This window comes from Alligator mississippiensis, chromosome 1 (assembly GCF_030867095.1).
Source record: "Alligator mississippiensis isolate rAllMis1 chromosome 1, rAllMis1, whole genome shotgun sequence".
Lineage (NCBI taxonomy): Eukaryota > Metazoa > Chordata > Crocodylia > Alligatoridae > Alligator > Alligator mississippiensis.
The window spans coordinates 452,975,989-452,993,135 of record NC_081824.1 but is presented as its reverse complement, the minus strand read 5'-3'; the positions used below and the strand labels follow the sequence as shown (position 1 = coordinate 452,993,135).

General features: G+C 56.7%; 1 protein-coding gene and 1 long non-coding RNA gene across 2 annotated transcripts in view; one reads left to right on the top strand and one right to left on the bottom strand.

Annotated features, from left to right (window-relative positions):
- Nucleotides 1-13,817, bottom strand: part of LOC132248522 (endogenous retroviral envelope protein HEMO-like) — a 167,176-nt gene extending 153,359 nt beyond the window's left edge. The window contains exon 1 of the mRNA XM_059721610.1: nucleotides 13,757-13,817. The gene's annotated coding sequence lies outside the window, so the exon portion shown is untranslated. The remainder of the gene's footprint in view (nucleotides 1-13,756) is intronic.
- On the top strand, nucleotides 12,997-17,147 carry LOC132248525 (uncharacterized). The gene is made up of 3 exons (XR_009459741.1): nucleotides 12,997-15,344; nucleotides 15,893-16,539; nucleotides 16,639-17,147. It is a non-coding gene; the product is annotated as an uncharacterized LOC132248525 (long non-coding RNA).

The following is a 17,147-nucleotide window of genomic DNA, read 5'->3' as shown; positions in this document are numbered from 1 at the left end:
CTGTAACACAAACCCATCTGTGGCTTGTTGATACAAGTATTTCGGAGTCTTCAGATTTCTGCAGGCAAGTTGGCAGAGGACACCTCTCCGTAAGGCCCTGACAGACATCTTGGGAGACACAAAAATAATAAGCAGCTCTGCCCACATGTAGGGAATGTAACAGCAGACTAGGTCATGATCCCTGGTAGGGGTGAGAAGCTGCATGCCACGATCCAGATACAGCTCCTTTGTGGACACTCGAAGCTGTGCCTGGAGCCCAGCTCTGATGTGAGCACTCAGGGAGGGCAGGGGAGGTTTTTGTCTCAGTTCCCCATCTGACTGTGGCACTGTGAAACCCAAAACTGCTACCACTGCCATAATCTGCAGCACACCAGTAAGCGGCCTCATCGTCTGCTTGGGCGTTGGTGATGGTAAGATAGTGAATGGCACCGGAGTGAATCCATCTGAGACTTCATCTCCTTTGGTACCTGAGCCGTGCCATAGAAATCACAGGGTTTGGCCTGGTTGTTGTTGATACCAGGAGATAACACAGTTACTGTGCTGGCTGCTCAGCGTGCGGGAGAGTTGAACGGTGTTTCCCAGGGACGCAGACTCTGAGGGCACCTGGGTGAGCGTCGGCTGGGAGTGGGAGCCTGAAATGGCTCCAGAGATAAAGCGGTTATTGTTCTTAAGCCTGTATCTATGCAGCATCTTCCAAGAGAATCAACATATGAAAAGGTGAAAATTAGTCACGTAAACACAGTGAAGCAATGTGCATAATGCAGTGTTTCATGTTACCTGAGCAGGACGGGAGCGGTGTCAGGAGGAGCAGGGCCCAGGCCATGATGGGGACCCAGACCAGCTCGGCTTCCTCAGGCAAATGGGGTCTGTGGCTGGGACCCTCCAAGTCTCTCTTTAAGCTCTGGTAGCGGAGATCAGCCCCTTCGTGCAAATCTGCCGCCTGCTCACTGGCTCCTGCAGCCAGGTCCTGCCCTACTTCCTTCGAAATGTGCCACAAATGATTCCAGATAACCGCAAACACAGGAAAAGCTCATGTAGCAGTGATATAGGCCACGTAAACAGCAGCCAGGTAGCTAGATACATACTTTAGCTAGAGTCTATCTACCGTCCAAGGTGATGTTCACCTCTTTGCAACCAGGTGCCTGGACAGGCTCTAAAGCGTGCCTCCAGGAAAAGGAAGATAAAGGAGATAAAGGCAGGCGCTGGTGAGGAGATAAGTGCAGGCTCTTCCCTTCCAGCCGCTCCTCCATCCACTCACTGTGGCACAGGCTGTTTCCTGCTGGCAGCTCCTCCTCCTTCCCAGCCCGTCTCCAAGCAGGCGAGCCCTCGAATAGATCAATGTGGCTCTGAAATGAAGTCATGCTCAGTTCCCAAGTTATGGAGGTGTGCTGTTAGTCCAAAACCACTGGCATAAAGACTACTCGCAGTCTAAAGCCACCTGCTGCTCTCCTGTGCCTTTGTCCATAACCCTCACGCAAGACCCCCAACCATGGCCCAACAAAGCCTGCTCTCTACCACGACAAAATCCTCTCGCCGAGGGCATTTCAGCCGGTGTTTCTCTTGGCTAAGAAACTATTTGTCAGTCCTGCATCCTGCGGTGCCCTACCCCACCCATTGTTCCCTCCCTCTAAGTAAATTGTGAACAGAGAATTGGCTCAGAGATGAGTCCGGATGGCAGCACGTCTGATCTGCGGTAACGCTCCATGTACCCATGAATCTATTGCTCTCATTTTCTGTCCTCATCAATGGGTCTGGGAGATACGGCTCCTTCTCCACAGACAGCTCTCCAGAGAAGGGTGCGCACATCCCAGGGGATCCAAGGGGAGCCAAAGTCCAGATTGACATGACACCTAGTGAAGATTACTGCTTTACCTGAGATGCCCGTGTCTGTGACTCCAAGTCACCCTGGGCTTCTGAACTCTGGGTGAACTCAGGTGCACCCAACCTTGGCAAGCCACACAGGAAAGGGATGAACAGGTGTCCGCAGCCCAGGGCAGAGAGCTGTTGCTAGGGAAACTCTGAAAAGTTGCTTTGTCCCTCACCAAAGGATGTAACGACACAGCGGGACAAGACCCGACCGTTGCTGGGGGGAGCAGCTGCAGTTCCAGGGACCGGCCAGCACCTGGTTTGCCGGCACTCGACGCTCTACAGGGAGCACAGGTCGCAGCCACGCACAGCTCTGCGGGGCACAGGGGAGGCTTCTCGCTTGTATTTTGCCTCCCTGAGCCGTTGTTGGGAAGGGAGCCATCTACATCTAATAAACGAATACAATAACGAAGGGGCCGAGCTCAGACCAATCCCTGGTTGGACTAAATCCCAGTCAAAGCTCCATCTCAGACCCCAGCGTGATCCCAGAGGTCAGACATGCCCCAGTCCTTTACAGGGGTCACAGTATGAAAGACAGGATGGTACAAGAAGGAACTGGGGAAATGCTATCTTGGAAGGAACAGGACTTGAAATGGCCCATCAAATTGGATAAACCAAGGTGTTGTTTGCTCTGATCACTGGGGAATTGGCCTTTGTTTTTCATCTTAGCCTTCACAACTATACACCCCAGAACAGCAAAGGGAGGAGGAGGGGGGCATGTCATTTGTTTTCTGTGTGGGAATGGAGAAACCTGGAAAAAGTAAACCCATTCGTGATCCATTGCGCCCTGTGAACAGGACAAAATTGCCCTGCCTGACAATTTTGCGACTACTCTGTAAGGGCAGAGTATCCAGTCAGTCTCTATTCATCAGACAGATACTGGGAAAAACACAGCAGCAGAAGATGCATGCAATAGGATGGGCTAATATTGCCACTTATGGACAAATACAGAACAACAGGGAAGAGATTATTGGTGACTACATCAATATAAAACTGAACCTCATTAGGAAGGGGAGGACACAGATAGTCATTTCCAAACAAGCTGTCTCTTCCCTTTTCTGACCTCTGAGCAGAACTGTGGGACAGAGGCAGGGTCCAAATGGGCTGGAAGGTGATTAGGGATGACTCTTTGATAGCTGTTAATCTAGAGCTGGGATTTCCCTTTATCATTAACAGGCCTGTGGACTCAGCTCCTGGTCTACAGAAAGGGACTCCTTTTGCACAGCAGAGCACACATCACCAGGAATTGGAGCGGAGAAGATCTTGCCAACTCCATGGCTCTAACGACACTATTTGCAGACACTTTTACCTGAGCTAAGTTTTATGCAGCCTAAGGCTATTCCAGCTGGGGAAACATATTTTTGACCCTTTAGACTTTGGCAAAGGAAGACAGAAGGTGATGAACAGGGATCCACAACTCAGTTCAAGGAGCTTCCAAGAAGGAGCGCTCTAAAGCTGCTTTGCCCCTTGCCAAAGGATCTGGTGGCAGAGCAGGGCAAGAATCTCCATCCTTGGAGGTTTTGAAGACCTGGGTAGACAAAGCCTTGGCTGGTACGATGTAGTTGGAGATAGTCCTGCTTGGAGCAGGGGCTGGACTAAATGACCTCCTGAAGTCCCTTCCCACCCTCATACTGTATGAATTTAAGAGGGCCCCGTTAGATGAGAAGCTGAAATTACAGGCTCCAACTAGCAGCAAGTTTCTTGACACTCGAAGCTCTGCATGGAGCAATAGTGCCAGCTGTGCGGAGCCCCAAAGAGCACAGGGGAGGTTTTTGTCTCGGTTCCCATCTGACTGTGTCATGCTGCTCTACGTGTAAACATCACCACTCTTATACCTTGCACCACACCAGGAAGTGGCTTCATCACAGCTTGGACGTTGGTGATGGTCAGAGAGCAAATGGCACTGGAGTTTGAAACGGTGAATCCATCTGGGACTCCATCCCCTTTGATCCCTTTGCTGTGCCAGAGAAATCGTGGGGCCTGGCTCGACCTTTGTTGGGACCAAGCAACCTAGTAGTTACTGTACTGCCTGCTCAGTGTGCAGGACAGACTGACAGTGTTTCCCAGGGACACAGACTCAGAGGGTGGCTGGGTCAGCATAGGCTGCGACAGGGAAACTTTAAGAAAGAGAGAAATTGATCTCAAATGAATGACTTACAGAGAATCAATAGATTCAGAAAGCCACGGTGTGGTTTTTCATCCCCTTCCAAGTACCTGCGCAGTATGTGAGCAGCACAAGGAGGAGGGAAACCCAGGCCGTGATGGGAATCCAGACCAGCTGCACTTCCCTGTCTGTGGCTGGGATCAGAAAAGCATCCCTCAAGCCCCCCGGGGCAGAAGAAAAGCCCTTTCATGCAAATCTGCCTCCAGTTCACTGGCTGCAGCTTCAGGGGCCTCCTCTCCAGCAATAACCAAAGACTGGTAAAGGGGCAGCAGAGGAAGTCAGATGTTAGCACAACAAGCAACTTGGGGGAACCGAGGAAAGTCAGAGAGAATCTCCCCTCTCCTGTGACGTGACTTCAGCAGCTTCCAGGGACACATTTCTTCCAGACCCAGCCTGTAACACAAATCCCCCCCTCCATCCCTCTCCACAGCAAAAAGCTCTGCAAGGTCCTGGGGATCACTCATCTCCTGTGACATGACTTCACCTGCTCCAATGCGTTTCCAGCTCAGTCCATACCCAACAGGTCTTCCCTTAGCAGTAAAATCCTCTATAAGGCTCTGGGATGTTTTTTAGAAGCCATTTCTTAGCCTGCAGGTAGACAAAAGGGTCCCTGTGGGATCCCAGGCACTATCCATGTCCCAGGTGGCTTGATCTCCAGGACCCAGATGGACCCCCAGGCCCCAAGGGTGCAGAGAGAATTACTGCAACAGACATGGCACCTGTCCTACCCTCAGCAGGAGGGGACTTCCAGACCTAGTCCTCTTCCCTCGGGGCACCTGGAGGGAGCTGCACATTTAACACATTTAAGGCAAATGGAGAGGGAGGCTTAACTCCATTGCTGTCTCTGAGGCAGCCAGTAGAGCCCTTTTCCATCATCACGGGTGGCAGAAGGCCAGGGCGAACAGAGCTTAGCCCCCACAAATGTGGCTCCTGTCACACCACCGCCATGCCCCGCCACCACAGTGCTGAGCCCAGCAGCCCCTCTGAGCACTCCTCTGCTGCGTACAAACCCGGTGCACACCGACCGGCCCCACTATGGTCGTGCAGGAGGGAGGCATGGGGGCCAGGCAACGCATTCTGCAGTGTCCTGCACCTCCCCAGCTCCCGCCAATAAGATTTTCTCCTGATGTGCATGCCCATAATAATAGTCACTATCCTGCCTCCAGAAACCTTCCCCAGGGGCAGATCGAATGGCCTCAGTCAAAACCCTGGAACAGAGACCTCAGGGGGCTCCGGTCTACCAACCCCACCCTCCAATGCTGGCTGAAAAAACCCCAGACAAGCTCCCTCCAATCTCTCCCTCCTCCCCCCATTATGAAGACAGAGCTGCGACCACAGCTGAGCTGCTTTAGCCCACCCCTGGCGAATACAGACATTAATGAAGGTGCTCCACTTTGCGGTGTCTTCAGCCAAACACTCCTACAATGAGGGTTCAGCTTGGCACAGGATTAGGTCCTTTTCAATGTGCTCTGCAGCTGTGCACTTGTGCTTGCTCACAGCTATAGAGCGCTTGCAGGGGCACTTTTAGATAGGGCAAAAAATATAATTTCTGCCTGCACCTAATATTCACTCCCCTGCCTCCAGAAATCTTCTTGGGGCAGATTGAGTCGCCTCAGTCAAATCCCTGGAACTGACACCCCAAAACAGACCTAGCAGCATCCTGCCTTCTCCATGCTCTCCCCTCCCCACGATGACTGCCCTGCTGACCAGTACATCACCCTAGTTCCTACAGCGATGCCCACCTGAACTGGTTTTCTCCTGTTCAATAGAGGCAGCTGCACTCTGGGCATCGCAGGGGTTTGTATGACACGGTGACAGCCAGTGGCCTCTTCTGGGTGTAACTGATGTGTTGTCCCCGTGGCTTTCCAGAGGAATGAATGGGGAGGACAAGGGACCGAGGGACTGGACGGGACCTCCTGGCTCCTGCCCATACCCTTGCCAGCACAGGCAATCCCACCATATCATCGCATGCTCAAATCTGTCAATCTGCTTCTGCAAACGAGTTGTTCCCTCCCACGGGGAACCTACTCCAGAGCCTCCTGCTCTGATGGTTACAACCCTTCTTCTCAGCTTCAGCCTGTTTGTACAAGAGTCCCAGCTCCAGTGTGACACATGCGGGTGCAAGCCCACTGTGCCCCCATAAGCCTAGGGGCCCCAGCAGCAACCCCCGGACCCCCAATGAGCCCCGGCCTGTCCCAGGTACGCAGGGGCCCGTGGAGGGAGGGATCTAGTCAGCTGGGAGCGGGCTGAGTGGGTCAAGGAGGGTCTCGCCCCCGGCTCTTACTTGGCCCCAGCCCCCCAGGGAGCTGCGTGACCAGAGCCTCGCGAGCAGGCCACGCAAGCAGGCATGCTCCTGGCCGCGGCACATGAGTTAGTGCGGGAGTTTGCACAGGAGGGTGCGTGGGAGGGTCCAAGGCCCTGCCCGTGAGCCCCCCAGAGTAGACAGTCCCTGCTGCAGCCAGCCTACCAGTGGCACGATGCGGATGGGCACGCACCACACCCTGAGGGTCCCCTCGGGGTCTGCGCCTTGCCTCTGGCACCTCAGAGGCCTGCACCCAGACGGACCCGTGGTCCCGGGATCCACACGGATGGAGCCCCTGGCTCTCAGCTGCGGGGGCTGCCTGTGCTTTTTCAGGCTCTGGGGCCCAGGAGCATGGCCACCTCCCCTTGTGGGGTCTGCTCCCTACTGGGGTCTCTGGTGCGCCAGCTGGAGGAGCTCCAGACCACAGTCCAGAGACTGCGCGCCATCAGGAACTGCGAACAGGAGATCGGCTGCTACTGCCAGGCCCGTCTCCCCCAGGAGACACAGGGCAGACCATGGCCTCCCTCCAGAAGAAGGGAGGACTTGGGGACCTCCCTTACTGTCCAGCCCAGGGGTTGGACCAAGGTGGTCAAGGGCCCCAAGGCCGGCCGCACCAAGGCCCTTGCTCCGCTGGAGCTTTGCAACAGGTCCGAACCTCTGACACAGGAAATCTATGGGCCGACAAGAGGTAAAGCACTGCTCGACCCAGTTCTAGCAACCAGGGGCGACCTAATCAGCGACCTAGTGATCGAAGGGAAGCTGGGTGACAGTGACCACGAGCTGATCGCCTTCACCATCCGCCAAAAAGCTGGCAAGTCAGTCCGTAATATAGAAGTCTTCAACTTCAGGAAAGCTCTTTGACAAGCTCAGGAGGCTTGTCAGGGAGGCCCTAATGGGCCACAACCCAAAGGGGAGAGGAGTTCAGGACAAGTGGTTGCTCCTCAAGGGAGCAATCCTGGATGCACAAGCAAAGTCCATCCCGTCTTGGAGGAAAAGCAGCAAAAGGGCACAGCAGCCCCTTGGCTGTCTAGGGAAGTAGCAGACCTCCTGCGTCTTAAAAGGAAGACTTACAAAGGATGGAGGACTGAAACCGTCACCAGGGAGGAATACTCTGCTCTGGTCTGGACCTGCAGAGAGCAAACCAGGAAAGCCAAGGCTGCGACAGAACTCCGGCCAGCTACAAATATCAAGGACAATAAAAAGTCCTTTTTTAGATATGGGGGGAGCTGGAGGAAAAGCAAGGGCAACATCAGACCCCTGCTAAACCAGATGGGACAACTGACAAGCGATGCCCAGGAAAAAGCAAACTTGCTAAATGGGTACTTTGCATCAATTTTTCACCAGTCCCAGGGGACGCCCCTGCCCACTGCGGGACAGGGAGGCCCAGGTGAGGGAGATTCCTTACCCTCCATCAAAGATGACCTTGTGAAGGAACACCTTGACAGGCTGGATACCTTCAAATCAGCTGGCCCTGATGGTTTACACCTCAGGGTACTTAAAGAACTGGCAGGCATCATAGCAGGCCCTGGCACAGATCTTCGAAAGCTCCTGGCGCTCAGGTGAAGTGCCCAAAGATTGGCAGAAGGCCAACGTGGTGCCTATCTTCAAGAAAGGGAGGAAGTGAATCCGGCAAACTACAGACCCATCAGCTTGACCTCTATCCTGGGGAATGTCTTGGAAAAGATTATCAAGGAAGCCATCCTTAACAAACTAGCTGAAGGCAATATCCTGAGGGATACCCAGCACGGGTTTGTTGCAGGTAGGTCTTGTTTGACCAATCTCATTTCCTTTTACAACCAGGTGACCTATCACCTGGACAAGGGAGAAGAGATTGATGTCATACGTCTTGACTTCAAGAAAGCCTTCTCATTGGTATCCTATGATCATCTCTTGCAAAACTGGCTAACTGCGGCCTCGGGTCCACCACAATCCGCTGGCTGGGGATTGGCTCCGTGGCATGATCCAGAGGGTGGTGGTTGATGGAAGTCGATCGTCTCGGTGCGCTGTGGCCAGTGGGGTCCCTCAAGGCTCTGTCCTAGGGCCTTTACTTTTTAATATCTTCATCAATAATGTTGACATTGGTTTCAGTAGCGGGCTAGCCAAGTTCGCCGATGACACCAAACTCTGGGGTAAAGCGTCCACACCTGAGGACAGGAGGGTGATCCAGGCAGATCTTGAGAGGCTCATGAAATGGGAGGATGAGAACCTGATGGTGTTTAACACCAAAAAATGCAGTGCTACCCTGGCTATGGCAGTGCTACCCTGGCTAGCACCACGGATGAAAGGGAATTGGGGGTCACGATTGACCACAAGATGAACACGAGCCTTCAGAGCGATGCTGCGGCTGGTAAAGCGAGCAAAATGCTGGCTTGCATCCATAGATTTTTTTTTTTTTTCTTTTTATTAAAATCATACCTCGTTCACCACCACCACCAAAATTTCTCTCTTTTCCGGTTCAGAGCTCTAAATAACAACATTCACGCCATAACATAACAAAACTTTCCCGTACAAAACAAAACCAAACAGAAAAGCTTCTCCCTTTTGTTACAGATTCAAACCACAAAAGCGTTTCAGTTCTCTCTTAAATATCAACACTTAACATAACATAACATAGCATACATCAGAACAAATACAAATGCCCCTTCCATGGTAAGCAACAGCGATAAAATTCCCCCTCACACCTCTTCCCCACTCCCAGTCTCCGATGCCTCCGGTGAGGACTCTACCCCTTTCCTCCATTTCCCAGGTGTTTTCAACAGCCCCTCCACCAATCTTGGGTTCAAAATTCCCAAACTTTCCTTCCTTTCCCCTTCCCCCTCCCTCTTCTCTTTCTTCTTCCCTTTCCCTTCTTCCTTTCCACCTTCAGTTTGCATCCCCAGCTTCTTCATCCCCTTTTCCTCCCCGCCGGGTTTCTTCCTTTTCTTGAGACTCCCTTCTCGCCCTTGTTCGATTGCCTCCATCTCCTCCAGTTGCTCTGCCCACCCCTTCTCTTGTGTGGGACCCGTCGTCTGTCCCTTTCTTTGCACCATTTCCAACTCCGCCACCATACCCCTCAAATGTTGCAATACCGCATCCCCCCCCTCTTCCTCCTCTCCCTTCTGTGTCTGCATTTCCAAACACTCCTCCTCCACCAGCCCCTTGGCTGCCTCTTCAATCCCCTCATTACCCTCCTCCTCCTCAGGTCTTTCCTCCACCTGCATTTCTTCCACAAACATCTCTCCTCCCTCTTGTGGCATAGCCATCTGTTCCGCCTCCTCCATTTTTCTCGCCTCCCCCCCCGGCTCCTCACGACTCCCCGCCATCCGCACTCGATTTGCGTAGGACGAGGGGCACGTCTGCTGTATGTGCCCCTCCTGCCCGCAACCCTGACACACAAAGCTCTCCTTACAGAATTGAGCTGTGTGCCCCAGCCCCCTGCAGCGATAACACACGGTGAGCTGGCAGAACGCCGCCAGGTGCCCCTCTTGCCCGCACTGATTGCACAGCTTGGGCTGGTCATGATAGACCACGTATCCCCTACACGGCCCAATTTGCACTGCAGAAGCTAAGTGCTTAACCGCCCCGGGGCTCCCCACCACCTCATGGAGCACCACTTTCACCCTCCATGCCTCCGTCCAAAGCCCCCAGTGATCACATTCTTTTTCTGCAAACGTCACTCGTTCCACCCTCTGCTCCAACCATCTTTTCACGTCATCCTTCTGCGCCATGTCTGTAAACATCTTGATGTACAGCACTCTCTCTTGTGCTGTCCGCCCCATGTCAAACACCAAACCCTCCAGCTCCCTTCTGTTCAAAGCCTCCTCATGCGCCTTCCAAAATGCAGCGTAACTTTTCCCAGTTTCAAAAGTCACATTCCAGACCTTCCTGTTATCAAAGGCCACCACGCAGTGCAAGTCTCTCGGATTAACTTTGAGAGTCTTCAAAAGAACCTCAGCCGTAAAGTCTCCACGCCTCAGCGTCTTGTTTCCCTTATAGCCCTCCGGGTTGAGGGTTATCTTCACCCTCCATTTTGTCCCCTGGCCTCCATTTTCTTCCTCTTCAGGCTCCGCCTCCTTCTCTGGCCGGCCCGGTGTCTCCTGACAACTTCCTGCCACCAACGATGCTCCTCCTCTTTCTTCGGGGGTTTTCTGCCCCCGCCCCCCCCCCCCCCCACTTGGGCCTTCCCTTTCCGCTGCACACGGGTCCACCCTTCCTCCTCCTCCTCCTCCACCATTCGCTCACCAACTCCGTCGTCGTCAGCCCTTCCGCCGATGTGATTCGCCAATCGCCGCCTCTGCTCCCGGACTCTCTCCGCCTCAGCTCTCTTCTCCACCATCATCTGCATACCAATCTGCATATCGGGCCGCACCTTTGTAACTGCCATCTCTCTCCGTACCACTGTCCCCTCCGTCTGCTCCGATGCTCCGCTCATGGCCTTCTAGAGGCCCCACATCACGACCGTATCAGCTCTCAAATGGATAAGAACAGATTGACTTTTATTAGTAGATGGTAAGGATGGTAAATCCAAAAAAAAAAGATGACAAAGCCGATAGGGAAATACAGAACGCCTGGGCGAGGGACTAACAATAAAAGGATGGGGGTGAGGTTGGGAACGCAACTAGGTTACATGCGATACAAAGTTAGCCAACTAAGCCCGGGGGTAAGGGGAGAGGGGAGTGAGGAAGGGGAGGGAGGGGGGGGTTTCGCGACGCTGAGAGAAAAAGAGGATAGAAACACACATACCCGTGACAATGGTCCGCAATGGTGGAAGAAGTGGTCCAAAGATGAAGTGTCTCAGTCTAGATATAGTCTATCGCGGGGGTCCTCTTCGGGTGGCGCTGGGTCGTTGTCCGTTGTTGGTGAGTCGTCTTGAAGCGAAGGTCCGTCTGTTGCAGAGGGGGGCGGTTCAGACGGTCCCCTCTAGGTCCGGTCCGGCGGCTGTTCTCCTGGTGGGGTCCGTGTACTGGCGGTGGCCCGTGATGTGCTCCACGTAAATGTCGCGGGACCACCGGATGGTGTCGGACACCAAGAGGCAGCGCATCAGCTTGGCGTAGCGGCGGGAGACGCGGCAGGCACGCAGGACGCTCTCGTTACTGGGGTCCCAGGCTCCGAGCGTTCCCACGATGAGCGCGTCGACCGTCATGTTGTAGCCATGGCCCCTCAAGGTGTCGGCCAGCGGGGCGTACTTCTCCCGCTTGCGAGCCCAGGCGTCGGTGAAGGCTTGGCGCCGGTTCTTGAACGGGATGGTGACGTCCACGATGGTGATCTTCTTGGCCTCCTCGCTGGTAATCACGATGTTGGGGCGCATCTGGCTCTCGCAGCCCGGGACGGTGCGGTTGACGGAGACCTGCCCCGCGGCGGCCGGGATGGCCCTCACCAGCCGGTCCTGGACAGCGTTGTGGCGGAGCTGCCAGGCCCTGGCGTGCGGCTTGCAGCTGCACAGCACGTGGGGGAGGGTCTCGGCCGCGTAGCCGCACCGTCGGCACCTCTTGTCCCGGTGGCCGAAGCGGACGGCCCCGTCGAGAGGCAGGCAGTTGAGGCGGGCGCGGTGGAGGAAGCGCCAGTCCGCGAAGCGCGTGAGGCTCCCGCTAGGCACGAAGTGGTTGCTGGCGTCCCACTTCGAGGTGACGTACTACACTTGATCTGAGCCTTCAAGAGGCCGAGAAGCGATCCTCAAGTAAATCCTGGGACATCATTCTCCCCTTGTACTCGGCCTTGGTGAGGCCGCAGCTGGAGTACTGCGCCCACTTTTGGGATCCACAGTTCAAAAACGATGTGGAGAAGCTTGAGAGAGTCCAGAGAAGAACCACGCGCGTGATGAGAGTCCCAAGCTCTCTGATCGCTTCCCTCAGCTCCCTGATCATTTCCAGGGTCCTGCACCCACAGGAAGAGCTGGGGGAATGAGCAGAGCGCCGGGGACTTGAACATTTCCCCCGCTTCCGGTTCGATTTCCCCATCCCCGATCATTACCCCAATCTCTGACCACAGCAGTAACCGCCGCAGGACCCCTGGGGCAGGGCTGCTCCAAGAGCTGGAGACCCCCGGCCGCCCCCGGCCCTGCCTCAGTTTCTCCATTCCCCCCCCCCGCACCTCCAGTGCTGCCAGATGCCTCCGGGCCCTGCCTGTTTGCCCCGAGCCCCCCGCCCCTGCACCTGCTCCCGGGAAGAGCCCCGCGCAGGAGCCCCCTGTGCCCCCACCAGCGCTTCTGCCCCGGCTCCAGCCTCAGTTTCCCCAACCCACCCCGCAGCCCCTGCCCCTGCCCCTGCCCAGCCGGGCAGCGCCCCTCACTCCCAGCCCCGCCCCGCCCCGCACGGACCTGCTCTCTGCTCCCGGCAGCTGCCCCGCCCCGCCCCCTCCCATCGACGTCACACGCGTGACGTCACCGGTCGGCACCGCTGCTGCCGCCCCGCCCCCGCGTTAACCCCTTGGTGGCAGCAGCCTCTGGCAAGACGGGGGAGGTGGGGGTAGGAGCTGCTCCGTGGGGAAACTGAGGCAGGGCCCCGGCTCCCCCGGACCTGCAGCGTCCTGCTCGGTCTCCCCCGCCCCGACCGGACCGCCCCGCCCCCCTCCGCGGCTTCTGTCCTGCCGGCCCCTCCGGCCCCTGCCTCAGTTTCCCCCCGCGCTGCCCCGCGCGGTCCCGCCAGCCCCGCCCCGCCCCGCCCCGCCCCGGCCCGGCCCTGCCTCAGTTTCCCCCGCCAGCCTCCAGCCCGGCCGCAGTTTCCCTTGTGCCTGGAGACGCCCCGGGCGCCTGCCCGCGCCCCGGTGCGGAGGGCCGTGCCGCCCGGGGCTGGGGGACGCGCCGGGGTCGGGGCGAGGGGGCCCCGGTGCTGCCGGCTCTCGGGGGCTCAGTGTCCCGCAGCGCCGGGCTCCGGGGAGGGTTTCGGGGTCCCCCCACCCCAGCTCTGGCGGTGTACTGGGGTCCCCGGTGCTGCCAGCTCTGGGCGGTATCGGCCCCCCTGCACACGGCACCGTGGGGGTCTCGGGGTCCCTAATACTGCCGGTCCTGGGGGGTCTCGGGGTCCCCAGCACGCAGCTCGGGGGGCTCGGTGCTGCCAGCTCTGGGGGGGGTCTCGGGGTCCCCCTGCTCCTGGGACTGGGGAGGTGTCAGGGTCCCCAATGCCGGCAGATGTGGGGCAGCTTTGGGGGGCCTCAGGCATCCCTGATGGCACCAGGCGTGGAGGGATTTTGGGGTCCCCCTGCACCTGGGTCTTGGGGCGTGGTCTCAGTGGGAAACGTGCCCTTCCCACAGCCAGGACCGGCCCCCAGGGGCCCTGCAGCAACTGTGGGCGCTTTGCAGAGGCCAAGGGGAGGGGTGCCGGGGAAAAGGGTGCTCAGGCTTAAAGCACCGGTGCGTGGTCAGGAAGGACGCACAGATGAGATTCTCTGAGAGCTATTCCCTAGCGATTTGGAGGCGCACACCCAGAAGCGGGCGAGAAGACACTTACCACAGAGCTACGAAGAAGCTCGAAACGGGCCGAAGTCATTGTCCCAGAGAGCGGCTCGCTGGGACCCCCTGGGCCCCGGGACGAAGGCGGGGAGTGAAGATGAGACCCCGTTAGGTGGTGCCCTAAAGAAATCACCTGTTACAGATGTGAGCGAGGGGGACGCGGTGCCCGAGACTGCGGGCTTACTCGTAATGAAGGTGGAAAGAGAATAGCTCCCCCCAAGCCCCCAGGGAAAGGCCCAAGGAACCTGAAGCGGTGGAGGTCATGGACAATAGTTATGGGGGAAGTGAAAAGCCTGTGGCTTGGGCGCGACCCATAATGGCTGCAAGCCTGTGTGTGTGCGTGCATGCATCTGTGTTCATGGCATGAACGACTCGTGCCATGGCTGGGGGGCACAGCAGTAGCAGGAGAGGCAGGAGTGCAGTGGCTGTCAGTGGTGGGAGGGGGTGGAGTGGTGGCAAGCGCCAACCAAGCATCAGCAACCAAGCACAGCTGCTGCTGGCAGTGTCGGCAGTGCCTTTTTGTAGGGGGTGCACATGCACCCGTGTGAACCCCCTACACGTTGACCCTGGTTCGTGGCAGGGAAAGTGTGTTTGTGTGTCCATGTGCAGAGCATGGACGCAGGCGCAGGGGGCTATTAGCAGTTCTTAAGGAACCCACATTGAGCCCAACAGGAGCTGAGGCTCATTGTGAAGCTCTGAGGGCCTGTTTGCTGCCCACGAGGCAGGTGGCCCTGGAAAATTTGAGGGAGATCCAACAGAAACCAAAGAGGCATCATGACAGAGCGGCTGAGGAGAGAGCTGCCAGTCAACAACAGGGTGTCAGTCCTATTACCCACCATGGCCGGTAACCTGCTGACAAAGTGGCAAGGCCCTTGGAAATAAGAAGGCACGCCGGGCTGGTGGATGACGAGCTATTCCAACCGGGCATCAATGGGAGCGACAGATTTTCCATGTAAACTTGTTAAAAGCTGGAAGAAGGCCGAGCGGTGGTTGGCTGAGGCTGAACTAGAAAGTGCAGAACTTGGCCCTGAAATAAGCGGGGATGTTAGGGAGACACCAGGGGAGGAAAGAGTACAAATTGAAGAGCGCCTGGCAGCTAGTCAGGGAGGAGACTTGGTTCAGGTTATTCGTGCCTTCCGCGATGTCTTTCGAGAGGAACGTGGGTGGGTCGCACACCCTGCCTAGAAGAGTGGTGTGAGAGTGATGGCGCCCTGACCCCAACCATTTATATGGCCCCATGAAGCAGGAGCTCTGAAAGATGCTTGGACGAGGGGTAACAGTCCCCTCACGGGGTCTGTGGCAAAGCCTGATGGGACCTTACGTCTCAGTGTAGATTTCAAATGCTGGAGCTGCTTTCGATGCCTTCCCCATGCCCCAGCTTTTAGAAAGAATAGGACAGGCCTGCTACATAACGATGCTTGACCTGTCTCAAGAGTACTGGCAAATACCCATGGCCACAAAAGACGATGCCAAAGCTGCTTTTGGGACCCCATGGGGCCTATATGAATTTTGTAGAATGCCCTTCAGCCTGCACGGGGCGGCAGCCCCCTTCCAAAGACTGATGAACCGAGCTTTGGCCTTACATGGTAGGTACATGTTGGCATACATAAATGATATTGTCATATGCACCAACTGAGGGAGCTTGGGATGGCGGCCAATCCAAAAAAAGGTGTAGTAGGAAGACGGGAATCAAAGTACCTGGGATTCCTAGGAGGGCATGGGACCATCAAGACTTTGGCAGACAAGATCCAGGCATCCTGCCCACAGCACCCCCTCACCAGCCTAGCCGCTGCCCCCCTGGGTCCCCAACCCCTCCTGGGGGACATGCTGCCCCGGGCTTGTGTGTCCTGGGACAGGGCTTGAGGTCCCCATACGGCGACTGTCCTGCCTGGTTAGGGACAGGTGGTCACCCGCCCTGCAGGGATGTGGCAGGGAGCTGGGCTTGCACCCTTTGTGCAGCTAGTCCAGTCCTGGGAGCCAGTGCTAGGGCTGCAGGGAAGGGAGGACGGCTCCGACACTGCTGGGAGTGGGGGCAGTCGGGGGTGTCGGGGCTGGGCAGACCTCAGGCTGGGGCAGAGTCCCAATCCCGGGTCTCCGATCCATGGTCTGATTTGTGCTGTGACCTTTCCCGCAGGTGCCCCACACACCAGACGCTGCCAACAGGCGCCGTGCGTGAGTGCAGGGACAGCGAGAGCCCGAGCCACCTTCTAGCTGAGATCTCTCCTGGGGAGACGTGGCTGCTGCGCTGGAGCCTGTGGCAGTAGATCTGCAGGGAGGAGCTGAGGGTGCAGAAGTCCCTTGTGTTGTGCAGAGCGGGACGGGGGGCAGGAGTCCCTACAGCGGTCGGCACCACAGCCAGTAAAACAGCAGCTGCAGACGGAGCCAGTCCAGCACCGGGAGCTTTGGGGGCAGGACACAATGCAGGCCATGCAGCCCCCTTGTGAGACCGAGCTGCCCTCTGCGACCCCACAGCTGGCACTGTGGGATGAGCTCCCCACCCCAGAGGCCTGGCACCAGCTCTCCCGTGGCCTCTGCTACTGGGAAGCCGAGGGCCCAAGGAAGATTTGTCGCCGCCTGTGGGAGCTCTGCCAGCGCTGGCTGGAGCCCCAGCACTGCAGCAAGGAGCAGATCCTGGAGCTGGTGGTGCTGGAGCAAGTCCTGGCCATCCTGCCCCAAGACATGCAGAGCTGGGGGTGCGGGTGCCAAGTGGAGGCCTCTGCCAGGGCTGTTAACCTGGCCGAGAGGTTTCAGCTGGGGCAGGCAGAAGATGAGAAGCTCCAGGTGAGAGTGTTTGATTGCTGCCATCTGCACCTCCACGTGTCTGGGGGATGTTCCCTCCAGGATCAAGGCTCCCCAGTGACACATTTGTCTTGTCCCTAGGTCACAGTGCGTGCAGCACCCAAAGGTCCATCGTGGGGACAGGCCTCTGGTGGAGGCAGGAGAGCAGGAAACCCCAGGGCCCGAGGACGAGCTGCCTCATGTCCTCCATGATGAGCTGCCAACACACCAAGAGTCAGGTCCTTACCAGCCTTTTCGATATATATGGTTAACAAGGGCTCGACACCCAAAGAGCATCAGTAACCCCCAAACCCCTCTTATAACTGTTGGCTACTGGGTATAGGTCAGCTCCCCAAAGAAAGATAACTTTCTGTTAACTGTTTTGTGTGTGTAAGCTATAATAAATTTGCCTTTATTTCACTCCCAACTTTACCTCCGCTATCCAAAACTGAATCAAACAGCCCAGTTGGCCTGTGAAAAAATTGATACACTCACAGTGCCTAGCAGGCCTGTGACACTGTTTTTAGGGCAAAGTCTGGTACAGGGAATGAGCCCATGGGGATTTCCTCTGCTGATGAGTCCCAGGGAGCCTCCACATCACAGGAATCTGC